The sequence below is a fragment of the Ailuropoda melanoleuca genome, chromosome 12, assembly GCF_002007445.2.
Source record: "Ailuropoda melanoleuca isolate Jingjing chromosome 12, ASM200744v2, whole genome shotgun sequence".
Lineage (NCBI taxonomy): Eukaryota > Metazoa > Chordata > Mammalia > Carnivora > Ursidae > Ailuropoda > Ailuropoda melanoleuca.
Genome location: NC_048229.1, coordinates 51,234,071 through 51,247,437, shown reverse-complemented (window position 1 = coordinate 51,247,437; position 13,367 = coordinate 51,234,071). Strand labels below are relative to the sequence as shown.

At 45.1% G+C, this 13,367-nt stretch overlaps 1 protein-coding gene across 4 annotated transcripts in view; it reads left to right on the top strand.

Annotated features, from left to right (window-relative positions):
• Positions 1 to 13,367, top strand: part of TOX3 (TOX high mobility group box family member 3) — a 111,079-nt gene that overhangs the window by 825 nt on the left and 96,887 nt on the right. The window lies entirely within an intron of this gene.

The window sequence follows — 13,367 nt, the reverse complement described above, 5'->3', positions numbered from 1 at the left end:
TTTCGGGGGCCACCTCCCCATCTCCGGCGCGCCGCGCGCTCCAGCTCCCCGCCCGCTGCACTTTTCTTTCCCCTCTCCACTCCTTTGCCTTTTGCGCCTTCGTCTCTGTCCAACTCTCTCACTCTACTCTTTCTGCCCCCTTCCCACACCCCCTTTTTGTCTCTCTGCCGGCGCTCCACTCTCTCTCCCCCCAACCCCCCCAACCCCGCCGACTCTCCTTTGCTGCCCCAAAGAAGCGAAGAGCCGCCCAAGGACTGAAAGAGGGGGCACGCTTGTGATTCTTTGTTGTTGTTATTAGTAAACACGATCGCAGCGCCCCTGAGTTGGGGGGGCATCGCAGGAGTCCCTGATCTCGTGGTCCGACGACCTCGCCACCCCCACCCCCCCTCCCAGCCCCTCTTACCTTCCCCGCGCACTCGAGAGCTGGACCCGGGGCCGCTCGGGGGAGGAAAGGAACAAACTTTTGAGCGTGCCCTGGATTGGGCGGGGGTGGGGGGCCGCGAAGTGTTGGGACCCCCGCAGGTGGCCTCTGCTGCCCGCTCCCTAGGGCGCCTTGGACCACGGAACGGAGGTGCCGGCCCCTCCCTGGTTAGCGCCAGTGGCTTTTCATCTTTCATTTTTTGGGGAGGGGTAAGTTTTGCATTTCGGGGAGATCAGGCTTGGAGACCTCCACACCACGCCCTGGGTCACCCCACCTCCTTCCCCTCCCCCTCCCCCAGAGCCAACTTCGAGGACCGAGCGTTTCAGGTGGGCGAAGGTGGGTCTCAGAAGGGCAGCTGGCGCAGCTTGGACCGGCGAGTCGGGGCTGGAGTCAACAGCCCTTGGGCCAGGGCAGCGCGGACTCCCCTTCTTGGTCCTTCCTGAAGCCCCCGGGGCCAAGCTTTGGAGGAAACATCACCCCGAGGGCGATGTTCAGAGAAAGAGCTGTGCTCTGGATGGCCTGTGCCTTTTGACTGTGGTTTTTCTTTCTCCTTCCCCCTGCTCCTCCCTCCTCCCCCCTCCCCTTTTCTTTCAAATCGTAGTTTGTTTACGATTGCTGGGATAACAGAGGAGGAAATAAGGAGCCGCTGAAAGAAAGGTGCTATACAAAACTAATGAATAAATAACTGGAAGAGGAGGAATTGTATCTAGAGTGAGGCGCAGTTTGCAGTGCCCCGTGGCTGATGGAGGCTCGTGTTCCTTTCTATTTGTTTATACTCCGTTCCAAACTCCAGTGCTGAAGTTTGTGAAAGACCTTTGGGGTCTCTCCGCCTAACCCCCGTGTCCCCGTCGCCCAGCCCCGCGCCTGGCACCGCGGGCCTCCCCACAAGTAAAGAACGAAGGGACATTATTCAGTGTGTTTTAACCCTTTGGGGGTGCTGGCGGTGGTAGGCGGGCGGGGAGAGGGGGCGTTCGTGCTCTCAAAATTCCAAGAGTGGTACATGAAGCATTGAAAAGGAAGCAAGGAAAGGCCTATGGCAGTAGCCAGGGTTCAGGTTTTAGTTTCTGTCCTCTGATTTTGGATTTACTCAGGTTATTAAATGCTTTCAAAAGTCCCCCTTGTACGCTCAGTTAGGGACTTAGGCAGCCTACTTAAGTACGTCGTGTTTCTGAGAATCCACCTAATTGTTCCAGTGGGGTATTATTTATCTCCTTACAACTTAGCCTGTATGTATGCAAGCCTGGGAGAACTGGGCATGCTCTTATTTTTGGAAGCCATTACCTTGCTTAATGTAACTACTTCTTTCTCTGATTTAAGATCAGCAACACTCGAATGACACCAAAATAGAAACCTTTTGTACTAATCCAGTCACTGCAATGCGTGGCAAATCTCTCTGTTCACTGAGATCCCAAGGGTACTTCAAGGGACCAGAGGAAATTGTGGGTGTCCTGTATGTGTCTCTTTTTATTTATTTATATTTTTTTTGAGAAAAGCTATTTTGAGCCCATTTAAACTCAGAACATTTACTTCAGGAGGGTATAGAAAGCTCGAGCCCCCCCCCCCCCGTATTTATTGAGATGCTTGTTCAACTTCACCAGTGAGGATATAAGTTGGTTTGCTGTCATATTTTCTTAATGCAGCTTTTTGCCTAAAATACACTGGTTTCCTAGTAATTCGGCAATCTGGTGGTCCTAAATGCCATGTGTATCCGATTGATGAAAATTAGACACAGCGCTTAATATTGGTAGAAATCAAATTGTACTTATTTTAAGGGATGTTTGCATTTAATTCCTTGCAGGTAAAAATACAATAATCTTTAATTCGAGCCCCAATACTTTATCTTCCTACTCTTAATTTCAGCAGTGCAAAACCCAATTTTATTCCCAGTAATTTTTCTTTATAGGGAGAATGTAGTTGAAGAGGAGGTATTAACTTTATGGGTATGAAACAGCAAGTGCTAATTAAGGCTTTATAGCATTTTGTTTCACAGCTAACTTGTGTGTCTGATGTGGGGCTATTCACAGATTTATATTGAAGATGTAAAAACCAGCATACAAAGACATGCAGTTATTTTATTTGGGAATATCTGTAATTATTAATCTCTTAAGACTTAACTCTCTATGAGGTGTATTATCACTCTGGAGGGGAAACGATGGGATTCAGAGAAAGTGTGTTTCTGCCCTTTCTTGTTTTAATGACCATCTGGGAAACTTTAGAAGAAATAGCCCTCTGCTCCAGGCTTAACAAGTGAAGAGTTAGCGCTTATCTTTAAATTTATTTACAAACCGTGAATAATAGGCTTTCATTCATTTCTCTCTTTAACAAACGACCAGAGAGTCCTGTATATAAATTATATGTGTGTGTATTATCTTTACATTCTGTGAGTATATGGATCCTTTTTAAATGTCAGCGCTCAGAAAGTGTCCTGTCTACGGTGAATGGATGAAAGAATTTTGAAGGTTCAAAAGTCGTTGCAAGTAGGAGAATAACTTCAAATAAAATATAGCCAGGATCATTAAAATCAGTTAATAATTCATGAACCAGCCACTGATGTATAAACTTACCGTCATCTCTGCTTTCTAAGGGCTAATTTCCATTTTAATTTCAAGTGGAAAATCTACTGTTTGAACATTTCTTTTTCTGATGTGACTAACAAATTAAACTAGCACCTATATTTTAAAAAAAGGTGGTGGGGAGGGGGCCAGCCTTATGTTGCTTAAGCTCATTAGTGATCCACTGTCTGTATGTCCGGAATTTTTCTTTCCCTGGATCCTTCCACCAGTAAGAAGATAATATGCATCAGATCAATTAGCATGTGGTTGTCAGAAGTCTGCCACACCAAAATAAACTATTGTATTGGAGGTGGGTGTGAGCCAGGTGAAATCACACAGTGGGTTAATAATGAACTTGGACCAAACTCTAGTTACTAGCCTTTTCTGCATTTTCTTAGGTCTTTTTTTCCCCCCACTCCTTTCAAAATCTGGCTATTGACTTCTTATCCTATGCAGAATAGCCTTTTGTTTGTTTTACTCCATCAGTCCCAAACCTTGCTTTCTAATTACTATATGGGTTATTGATCGTTCTGCTTAATTAAGGTGTTCTGATGTGAGTGCTTTTACCCCACCTCCTTGGGCCGGCCTCTGTCGTGGCTAGCTTGAAGAGTTAGGAGACCTGAAATGTCGTTTATCATTTATCTGTCTTACTGGAGACCATGGTTCAAATTGAGGACATACTGAGAGGGGGATTTGATTGAAACTCTTCTTAAGTTGATACCTCACACTGGCATGAGAACCAATGATTTCATTTCTAGGGCCTGGTTTTGGGGGGGTGTTGAATTTTGAGAGCAGATTGAGAGATTGCCCTGTGAGGTCCTCAAACAAGATATTGAAGCCATGTTGTGAAAGAGATAGAAGGTTTTCCTAAGGACCTTAGACAGGGGGTCATAAACTCAAAATGCCTCTAGGGGACAGCCAGTTAACCTTTGTGAAGATAGGGTTTTGGGGGGGGGACATGCCCCGTTTAAAGGGGTAGCCTTGTTTAGCATCTGTAGATTGTTGCCATGCCAGCGTTTGGGCCCAGTATCCACACTTTGCAGTTATTTTTCCACGAGAATGATAATCTGAGTTTTTATGTGAAATATCCTGCATTTTAAATGTCGGTAGCAAATTAACACATTATTGAAATCCTTGTGTGGGACTCCTACAACATGCTTGTGTACTGCTTCTTTGTAGTTTTTTGTCTTAGAAAAACTCAGATGCAGGTGAAGTTTGAAAATCATTTTTTTAATAAGTCATTTATGGTTTATGTTCACCTGTGTGGGCAGTTCCACTCTCACGTCCAACTGCGTGGACCGTTCAGTTGAGTGAGTGCAGGAAGTAGAATCTGACCACTTCCAACGTAGTTCTGATGGGATAACTTGAACTCGGTCATTCATTAGTTTTAGGTCTCGAGTCCGTGGAATAGTTTTAGATCAGGGGTTGGCAAACTGTGGCCCACAGGTCACATCTGGCCCATTGCCTGTACCCGCTTGTCTGTGAGCTAAGAGTGGTTTTTATGTGTTTAAATGGCAGAAGAATATTTCGTCACTGTGACAATTACATGACATTCACATTTGTATCCATAAATAAAGTTTTGTTAGAACGCGGCCCCACTCGTTTGTTTATCATCTGTGGCTGCTTGCGTGCTACAGTGTCAGAGCTGAGTACTTGTGACAGAGATTGCATGGCTTGCAAAGCCTGAAACATTTAGTATTTGTCCCTTTACAGAAACAGTTTGCAGACCTCTGTTCTAGATAATCGGAGCGCTTGATGGTACCAGGATCTTCCTTTGTTCCAAGCCTTGGCAGCAGAAAGAAAATCTAGTTAACAAGATGGCATAACTGGAGAGATGACTTATTTCAGAGACTGTTTTCCAGAATGTTTCTAAAACTGGGGGTTCAGCCCTGGCTCTACTCTAGCTATGGTGAGTGGGGGGAAGCTCATGAAAGATACTCAGACTCACAGCCTTAAGCCAGCGCAGTTTAGTTAGAGCCCTTGGGGATGGGAACCAGGCAGCAGTGTTTTTTGAAGCTCCCTAGGTCATTCCAACGTGCAGCCATGGTTGAAAACTGTTTTAGGCTGGGGATCCTCCTTTGGAGGAAGCAACCTCGAGGGGCAGTAGAACTGGTTAAAGAAGTTGGGGATTGCTATAAAGTAGACAAGACTTATGACAGTTCCATGTTGGCACTCAGGGCCTTTTCAGACCTCGGCAGGTGCTAAGCACTGTTGATCTGGCTCCCCTGACATCATGTCAGACGTTAAAATGCTGTTTCCACATCCTGCATTTACTGTGCTGTGGTATATTAGTGCACCCAATCTGAGTCGATGCTGCTTAGTTCACTTATGTTCGCATGTCGCAGGCATCTGTTAGTTTTAACTTTGTCGTGTGTGTGTATGTGTGTGTGTGTGTGTGTGTGTGTGGTGTGGCCAATTAATTTTTCTCCTTACATTTTAAGCATTTTTGTAGGCCCTGGAGAAGACTGTGCTTCTAGATGTCCAGTCTTCACCGACTGATGGATTAAATAGTCCTGCGGACACTAACTGAAGGTCCGTGAACTGACCGTTTCGCCACCCCGAACAGGGGGGTGTTGGTGAACACCCTGTGCCAGTAGAGACTGATACACAATAAGCCGCAGAGAATTAATCATAGTCATTTTAGATCAAGTCAATGAATGTAGGTGGCCACAACATTCAAGGTACGTGTAGATATTTTAAGAAGTCGCTATTTTGGGTCACAAACTGCCTGGGGGACGCTGAGTCCACCTGAGAACTTGTTTTCTGTATTTCGGACCCGTAGTTTAAAAAGTTCAGTTCGTTGTCTGTGTCAAAAATCCTTGCATGTAAATCTGGATTTTCAGTTTGTCTTTTTCTTTTTCTCTTTCTCTTTCTCTTTTTCTTTTCTTTCCCTTCCCTTTCCTTCCCTTCCCTTTCCTTCCCTTCTCTCTTTTCTCTTTTTCCTTTCTTTTCCTTTCTTTTCCTTTCTTTTCCTTTCTTTTCCTTTCTTTTCCTTTCCTTTCCTTTCCTTTCTTTTCCTTTCTTTTCCTTTCTTTTCCTTTCTTTTCCTTTCTTTTCCTTTCCTTTCCTTTCCTTTCCTTTCCTTTCCTTTCCTTTCCTTTCCTTTCCTTTCCTTTCCTTTCCTTTTTTTTCTTTTCTTTTCTCCAACATAATCCTACATTTGGCAGTCCTGGATGGCAATGTGTTCTTCTCCACTCAGCCCTTGGTGTCCCTCTCCAGTCCCTGGAGTCTGAGTTTCAAAACTTTAAAAAGAGATGAAGTTTAACAAGCAACAAATGTGGTGCTCAAAGCTAGTGAGGTGGGGTCACCGTCACGAGAGCAGTCCAGACCCCAGTACTCCTTAGGCTCTGTAGGGTAGTAGGTGAATGGAAAACAAGTAATTTGTGATCATATTACAAAGCAGTGTTTCCCAGACCTCAGCGTGCACAAGAGTCCCCTGGAGAGCTTTTTAGAACACAGACTGTTGGACCTTACCCCTGGAGGTTCCGAATCCTGCGGTCTAAGCTGGGGCTCCCACGTGATGCTGATGTTGCATGGCACAGAGGACCTTCCAGAAGTAAAGTAAAGAGTTTGTTCCTTGGAAGAGTTTGTTTGTCAGAATGCTTTGGGCTGCAGGTAACAGAACACCCAACAAACAGTGGTGCAAAGCATAAGGACGTTTGTTTACTTACAAAAAAGTCTTTAGGGAGGCAGTCTCAGGCTATTTTGGAGGAAGACAATCATGTCTTCAGGGACTCTCTTTGCCTCTTATTCTGCCGTTTTGGAAGTTTCAGCAGTCTCCTCATGGTCACAGGTTGGCTGCTGAAGCTGCAGACATCACATCCTCGCAGGATAGCACGCAAAACAGGAAGCAAGGTAGCTGTGGCGGTGGAAGTGATAGCAAAAGTTCTTCTGTGTATCTCTTAAGAAGAAGGAATAGCTTTCCCAGAAACAGTTCCATTGGACTCTTTAACTTATTGATCAGAAATGGATGACACGCCCACCCTAGTCCAGTCATTGACCAAGAAGAAGGAGATTGCTGTGATCAACTTAGAGCAATCCCATGTCATCCCCTGGGGGCCAGGCACATTGTCACATGAGCTTCAATGATCTTAATGCTCTATTAGCAAGGGAAAAGGCCTTTGGAAAGACAAAGGCTCTACTACCAAGCGCAGTTGAAGACTTTGGAGTGGACCAGTGGTGTGGTTGGAGTTGTACATTTTGAGGATGGATCTGACCTTTGACTAGATGAGTGTAGAGCCTAACAAGGGGTGGGAGGACCAGGGAGGACGTCACCACCCAATGGAGATAAAAGTGTGAGAGGATTCCAACTAAGGAGATGTGAACATGGATGGGAAGGAGGGGAGGGCCCTGAACAGAGCATCTCTGTAACTTAGAAGGGAGACCGAGCAGGCGGGGGTGACTCAGAGTGTTTGAACTGGGGCCCTGAACAAATGGTAGGACCTGGAACAGAAGCTGAGAGGTCACAGGAGAAGCTGGTTTTGAAAGAAAGCTAAAACTGATACTGGATATTTTGGTGCCATATTCCCACAGAGACATCATGTAGACACTTGCCCTAATGCACTGGAATTCAAGAGAGCGCTCAGGGTTGAGGAACCAAGTGGGAGTCCTGTGTGCAGTAGAGTGATGGAAATGCACGTGACTGTGCCCCCCTCCCCCAGGTTTGCAGACTCATGTCCAAGTAATGTGTGGGACTCAGAAAACTTGGAACTCCTGCTGTACCATTATGACAATGGTGTAAAAAAGGAGTACGTGTGTGTGCGTGTGCGTGATGGTATATCCTTTCTATCTCAAGAGTTGTTTAGGAAGAAACATTTTTAAGTTGTTGTTATTAAGGGGGAATGATGTAAAATTTGTAATAACATAATTTAATACCGTATCAGCCATTTGTAAATTAAAACGTTTCAGGTCTTTTCTTTATGTAAGAGGTGCAATTTCAAGTTGGATTTTATGACATTAGTGAAGTCATGAGTATCTTGGAGAATCTGTTTTGAGTTTGCTTAATGAGGGAGGACAGGAGTTTTGCTAAGTACGCTTATAATAAAATGTATTTGGAAGGTGGATTGAAGTGTTTAAAAAAAAACACAAAACCCTGTTTAAAATATAAGTAGAGGCTTTTTATTCAAGGTCTGCATGAGCCTCTGTTGGGTTTTATCTTCACCCTTTGTAGTACATTTTATTTTCTTTGTTTCCTGGGTTTGTGTCCTTAATCCCTTCCTCAGGGCGGCCATGTTTTCTTAAATATGTTCTATGCTTGTTCAGACGTTGGGAAATGGCCCTTCTCTGATGACCAACATTCTGTCTTTAATCTTAATTTGATTTTACTTCATTTATAAAAGAATAATTTGAATGTCTTGATAATCCATAAGTTAAACAAACTGGCCAATACCAAGAAGTATTTGGATTTTGCTCTAAATACATATTTGAGCGATACGGATTCCTTCTTTTGGAGGAAATACATTTTAACCTAGGCCTTTTTATTCCAAATGTTGCAAGTTGAATGTGGTCATTTCTACATTGCCTGAATTGCTTATATAGACGAACTATGTTAACTATGGTGAGGGAGGTGAGTTTTTTAATATTCCAAATTGATGTGATGTCAGTGATGGTACCATATTGTGAAAATTTACAGCAATTTCCCCTCCAATTTGTAATGAGAAAGGGATTTGATGTACCGTAGAATAATAAAAGTTTTTACACTTTCTTTTCAAATCTTCTTGGAATAGGAGGTAGGAGTCCCAAATGCTGACTGACTAGAAAGCTTTTAGGAAGTATTTATGATTGGTTAGAAGTTGATTTTCTGGAAAAAAGTTGAGTTAAACTTTGCTAGAAATATTGGCCACTCTGGTATACTCAGTAGATCTGTTTTGTTTTTTGTTTTTTAAAGATTTCATTTATTTATTTGGTAGAGAGCACAAGCAGGGGAATCAGAAGAGGGAGAAGCAGGCTGAGCAGAGAGCCCGATGTGGGACTTGATCCCACGACCCTGGGATCGTGAACTGAGCCGAAAGCAGACACCTAACCAACTGAGCCACCCAGGTGCCCCTTAATAGCTCTGTCTCGTTCCTGCTTTATGCCTGTGTGTCTTTAATGAGAAATTCAACCCTTATTATTTGGCTTTTATATAAATTCTGATAAATAGGTTTAATGGAGAGGTAGTTAAAACTCGTGTATTAGGGAAAATTCTTTTGATCGCAAATGGGAAAAAAGTTCCTAAACTTTTAATTAAATAGAAAAGGTATAGTGAGTTTTGTCTCCAGCATGGCTGGACCCCGAGTTTCCAGGGATGTCATCAACACTTCCCTCTGTTAGTTCTGCTTTTGTCAGCTTGGCTTCCCTGTCTGTCAGCCTCCCCTCAGGTGGGGGGGGGGTTGTCCAGCAGGAGCTCCAAGGCACGTCCGCACAGCTCCGCCTCCCCAAGAGGGACAGCTTCTCTTTACTACTTGTTCGAGAAACTTCTCTGGATTGAGGCTCATTGGACAGACTTGGGTCCACTGCTTAGGCCCAAAGCCACACACCCGTCTCAGGAGCAAGGGCAGGTACTGCTATCCCCGTGGAAACCACGTGGGCTGAGAGTCTGGAACAGAGCTTCCCCAGAGGGAGAGCAAAGTGCCTGCCTCATGGGGAGGGGAAGTGGAGTTGGGTAGGAGAAAAAGTCCATTTAAATGCTAAATGACATAAGGCCTGCCAATTTTGTAGAAATCTGAGGACTTGGGTGGTCCGTGCTTCTTCTTATGATTTGTGGAGACCAGAAATGGCCTGTGCTTGTTGAGTAAGACACAGTGATTATCATTTTTCAAGTACTTATTAGGAACGTACTTCATGTTGGGGGCTGACATGGGCTGTGGTCCACCCTAAGAAGCCTCTAGTTTGGTAGGGGAGCGGGTGTGTGCACGTGAGGGTTCATGAACTCTGTGTGTGTGTGTGAGAGAGAGAGAGAGAGAGAGAGAGAGAGAGAGAGAATATATGTGAGCCTAAGGGAGATACCCTAGTAGGTCAAAGAACTCCAGGAAGAGATGGGACAAGAGAAATGGCTTCTGAGGGGCCATGTGGTCAGGTACAGGAGCTCACAGAGGCTGTCAGGTCTGGAACGGACAAGGAGGAAAAATGGGATGTTAGAGAAGAGAGGGCTTCTGCGTGAGTGCAGCACACTAGCAGAGGTCCCACTGGAGGCCTGCGTAGGATGGTCCCATGGGACAATGTCCAGAGATGAGTTTGCATCGGTGAAGTTTCCTTTGGTGGGAGATGCGGGTGTGGAGGCGCTAGCGTGTCTGGTGGAAGATGTGAGGTTTCACGAACAGGTGCTAGTAAAGGACGTGTGCCTGGATGCGTGTGTGGGTGCATCTGCCTGTGCGTGTACGTGTGTGTTTGCATATGTGTGTGTGCGTGCAAGTTTGTGTGTGTGTGCACGCAGAGCATGACCATTGGAACGGAGTGGGGGAGGAAAACGAGAGGATATGTTCAAGACTGGACCTGAGAATGTTTGAGGGAGAGATTGAAGATGCACAAAGAGAGGGAGTGATGTAATGATGGATGGACGGCCAGTCGGTGTTGGAATGAAGGCTGTAGATGGGGGGATTCACCTTGAAAATTGGCTAACCCTTTCTCTGAGATAATGAGGCAGAAAGAGAAGATGGTTGAAGATTCAGATATACATTTTAGTGGGAAAGACGGTGGGGAAGGGATAGAGAAAGAGACAGAATGAGAGGGAAGAAGGCAGGAAGAGGAGAGTTGACTGACAAACCCAGGATCATCCCCTCCCTATTTCTACCTCATTTCTGGCCCTTCTCGCCCCACCTTGGTTTTGTATGTCTTACCAGTATGGCCCGACCGCTTAAAAACATCTGAATGTCTAAAATCTCTCTCTACTGCCCCCCACCACCTCTAGTCACTGTCTCATTACTTCATTCATAGCATGTCTCCCTGTGTGAACTTTTTGTTCATTCATTCATTCACTCGTTCATTCATATAGTCCCCGTTTACCTCTTTCCACTAGCATGCCAAATTCTGTGAAGGTAGGGACATTTGCTGACCACTGTATGCCTAACATCTAGAACAGTGCTTAGCATGGGAAGGAAAATGTGATTAAGGAGGGAACTAGAGATGAGTAAGAATACTCTTGAGTAGATCTGGTGGTAGTTTAATCTTTGAGTAAACACGTGGGACCTACTATGTGCCAGATACTTGGAGACAGCGGGAGTGCAATGGTGAGCAATCTCCTGTCCTGTTCTTGAGCTCGCCTGTGGTAAGGATGATCCCTCTTAGATGGTTTTAAGTTTAGATTTTATCTTAAATGTCCCCTTTCAGCATTTCCTGTGCTGCTGGCAGGGACTGGAGCGATGGGTGGTGAGGACGAGGTGGTGCACCTTGCTTAGGCAGGAGTGAGAGAACACGGGTTGGGAGAAGGGGAATTTGAAATGACTGTTCTCAGTCCCAAGGATTCAGGCTGGCCAAGGAAGGTCAAATGGTCAAGAACAGGGAGACTTTGATAAAAGGCAAAGAAGAGTGTGTTAGTTAAGGTGGGCCGGCAGAAAAAAAATAACTTGAGTAGCAATGGCGTAAATGAGGTTAGTCGTTCATCTCTCTTTTCTCTAATGAACTCCAGAAGTAAGTAGCCCAGAGCTGTCGTGGCTTCCTAGGCACCTGGGAGCCAAGCTACCTCTGATTTTCATGTGACCCTTGACCCTTCAGGGTAGAGCTCCGTCATCATCCGTGGTACAACCAGGAGGAAGGTGGTCAAGGGAAAGGGGAGATTTCCGGGAGCTGCCACGTGACACTTGCTTATTTCTCATTGGCCAGAACTGAGACGCGTGGCCACACCACTTCCCCTTTAAGGTATCCAGGAAATGTGGTCTGTATGGTGGCTGGTCACGTGACCAGCTACGCAGGACATTGCTGTGGAGGAAGGGGTGAGTGGACAAGCAGGGACACAATCCGTACTTTAGCAGGGAGTGAATGATCGGTGAGGTCAGGAAACCCTTCTTGGGTATCTTCATGTCTGAGGTTTTTGTGTACCAAGTAGGGCACTATATTTTGGTAAACCTTATTCAATATTTTAGTTTTCATTTGTTCTTTGGAGGGTCCCCTTTTGGCGATGCACTGTGACAAGATAGCTTCTCAGTCCTTTCCTCATTTGGGGGGTTTTATTTGGGGCATGCTTAAGATACCTGGTGATTTATGTTCCTCTTTGCAGGAACTGCAAATCCTTATGTCCTGATTTTAATTGATCACCTGTATTTCAGGCCCACATTTCTCTTCTTTGTAAAAATACCTCTTGAATTTTTATACTGCCATTTCTCCAGTCCTGACTGTTGGTAACAAAGTTGTGAGTACAGGTCAGTCTTCAGGCAACAGTTTTTAAACATTTTTTTTTAATTGACACTTTTCCTTTTTGATCAAACCCAGCTTACCTCTGATGCCATCTTCTCTAGAAACCTGTGGTTCTTTATGCTCTTGTGTGCCCCTTCCTCCTCTGTTCCTCCACTGGCCGATTTTGTTAACCCTTGACCATTGTGCAACCTTGGCTATGAAGACCTTTCCGCTGTCCTGGGCCCACCAACACCCCCAGTCCCCTCCCATTTTGCTGCATATGTTGTATCAACCTCCAGGAAGTGGCATTTCTCAACATGAGGGCGACTGAACTTGGTGACCATTTTCCTGCTTTTGTTGTTTTCTTCTTCATTCTTTTGTTGGTCTGTTGATTCTCTTAGCCATTCCCCACAGTGGATAGTCCCAAGTCTTCTCCCGCCGTAGTGCAGCCAGCCCTGCTCTCCTTCTTACATGGGAACTCTGATCTCTCTCTTTACGGGGCACATTGATAATTTGCTGTCCCCACTTGTCTGGGAAGCAGGTCTCTCATTTTTCCAGAAGGGAAGAAGGGGAGAGCAGTTCTACTATTTGGAATAAATCCTTCCAACAGTGCTAACCCCTTTCTGACTGTTGCATAGTCTTGGTTTTACAGACAGCTCCCATCTTTCCTGTTTCGTTCCTTTGTACTTTCCACCAGTGCCCAAGCGTCTTCAGACCCTCACAAGGATTTTCCAGTCTTCAGTTGGTCAAGCGGCGCCTCCCTTGTGATGACTTTTGCTCACTTCTCATTCCATCCACATTCTGTTCCGCTTCATATTTTTGTTTAACTCCAGTTTTTCCCTCAGATAAATGTGAAATGAAGACCACCACAAATGGAAAACCCTATCACTTTTCCTTACACAGAAGAAAATCCTGAAAATAAACACAAGGGGAGTAAACACCATTATCAAAAGCTTACTGGAGACCTTGCTTGCCTAAGGCTTTGCCCTCTATTTGTTGAAAAGGGAGATTTGCAAGTGTGAGGAAGGTGTTGAAGACCCGTTAGCACCAAACTGAGACTTTGCCTTTGATTTTTTCTGGGGGGG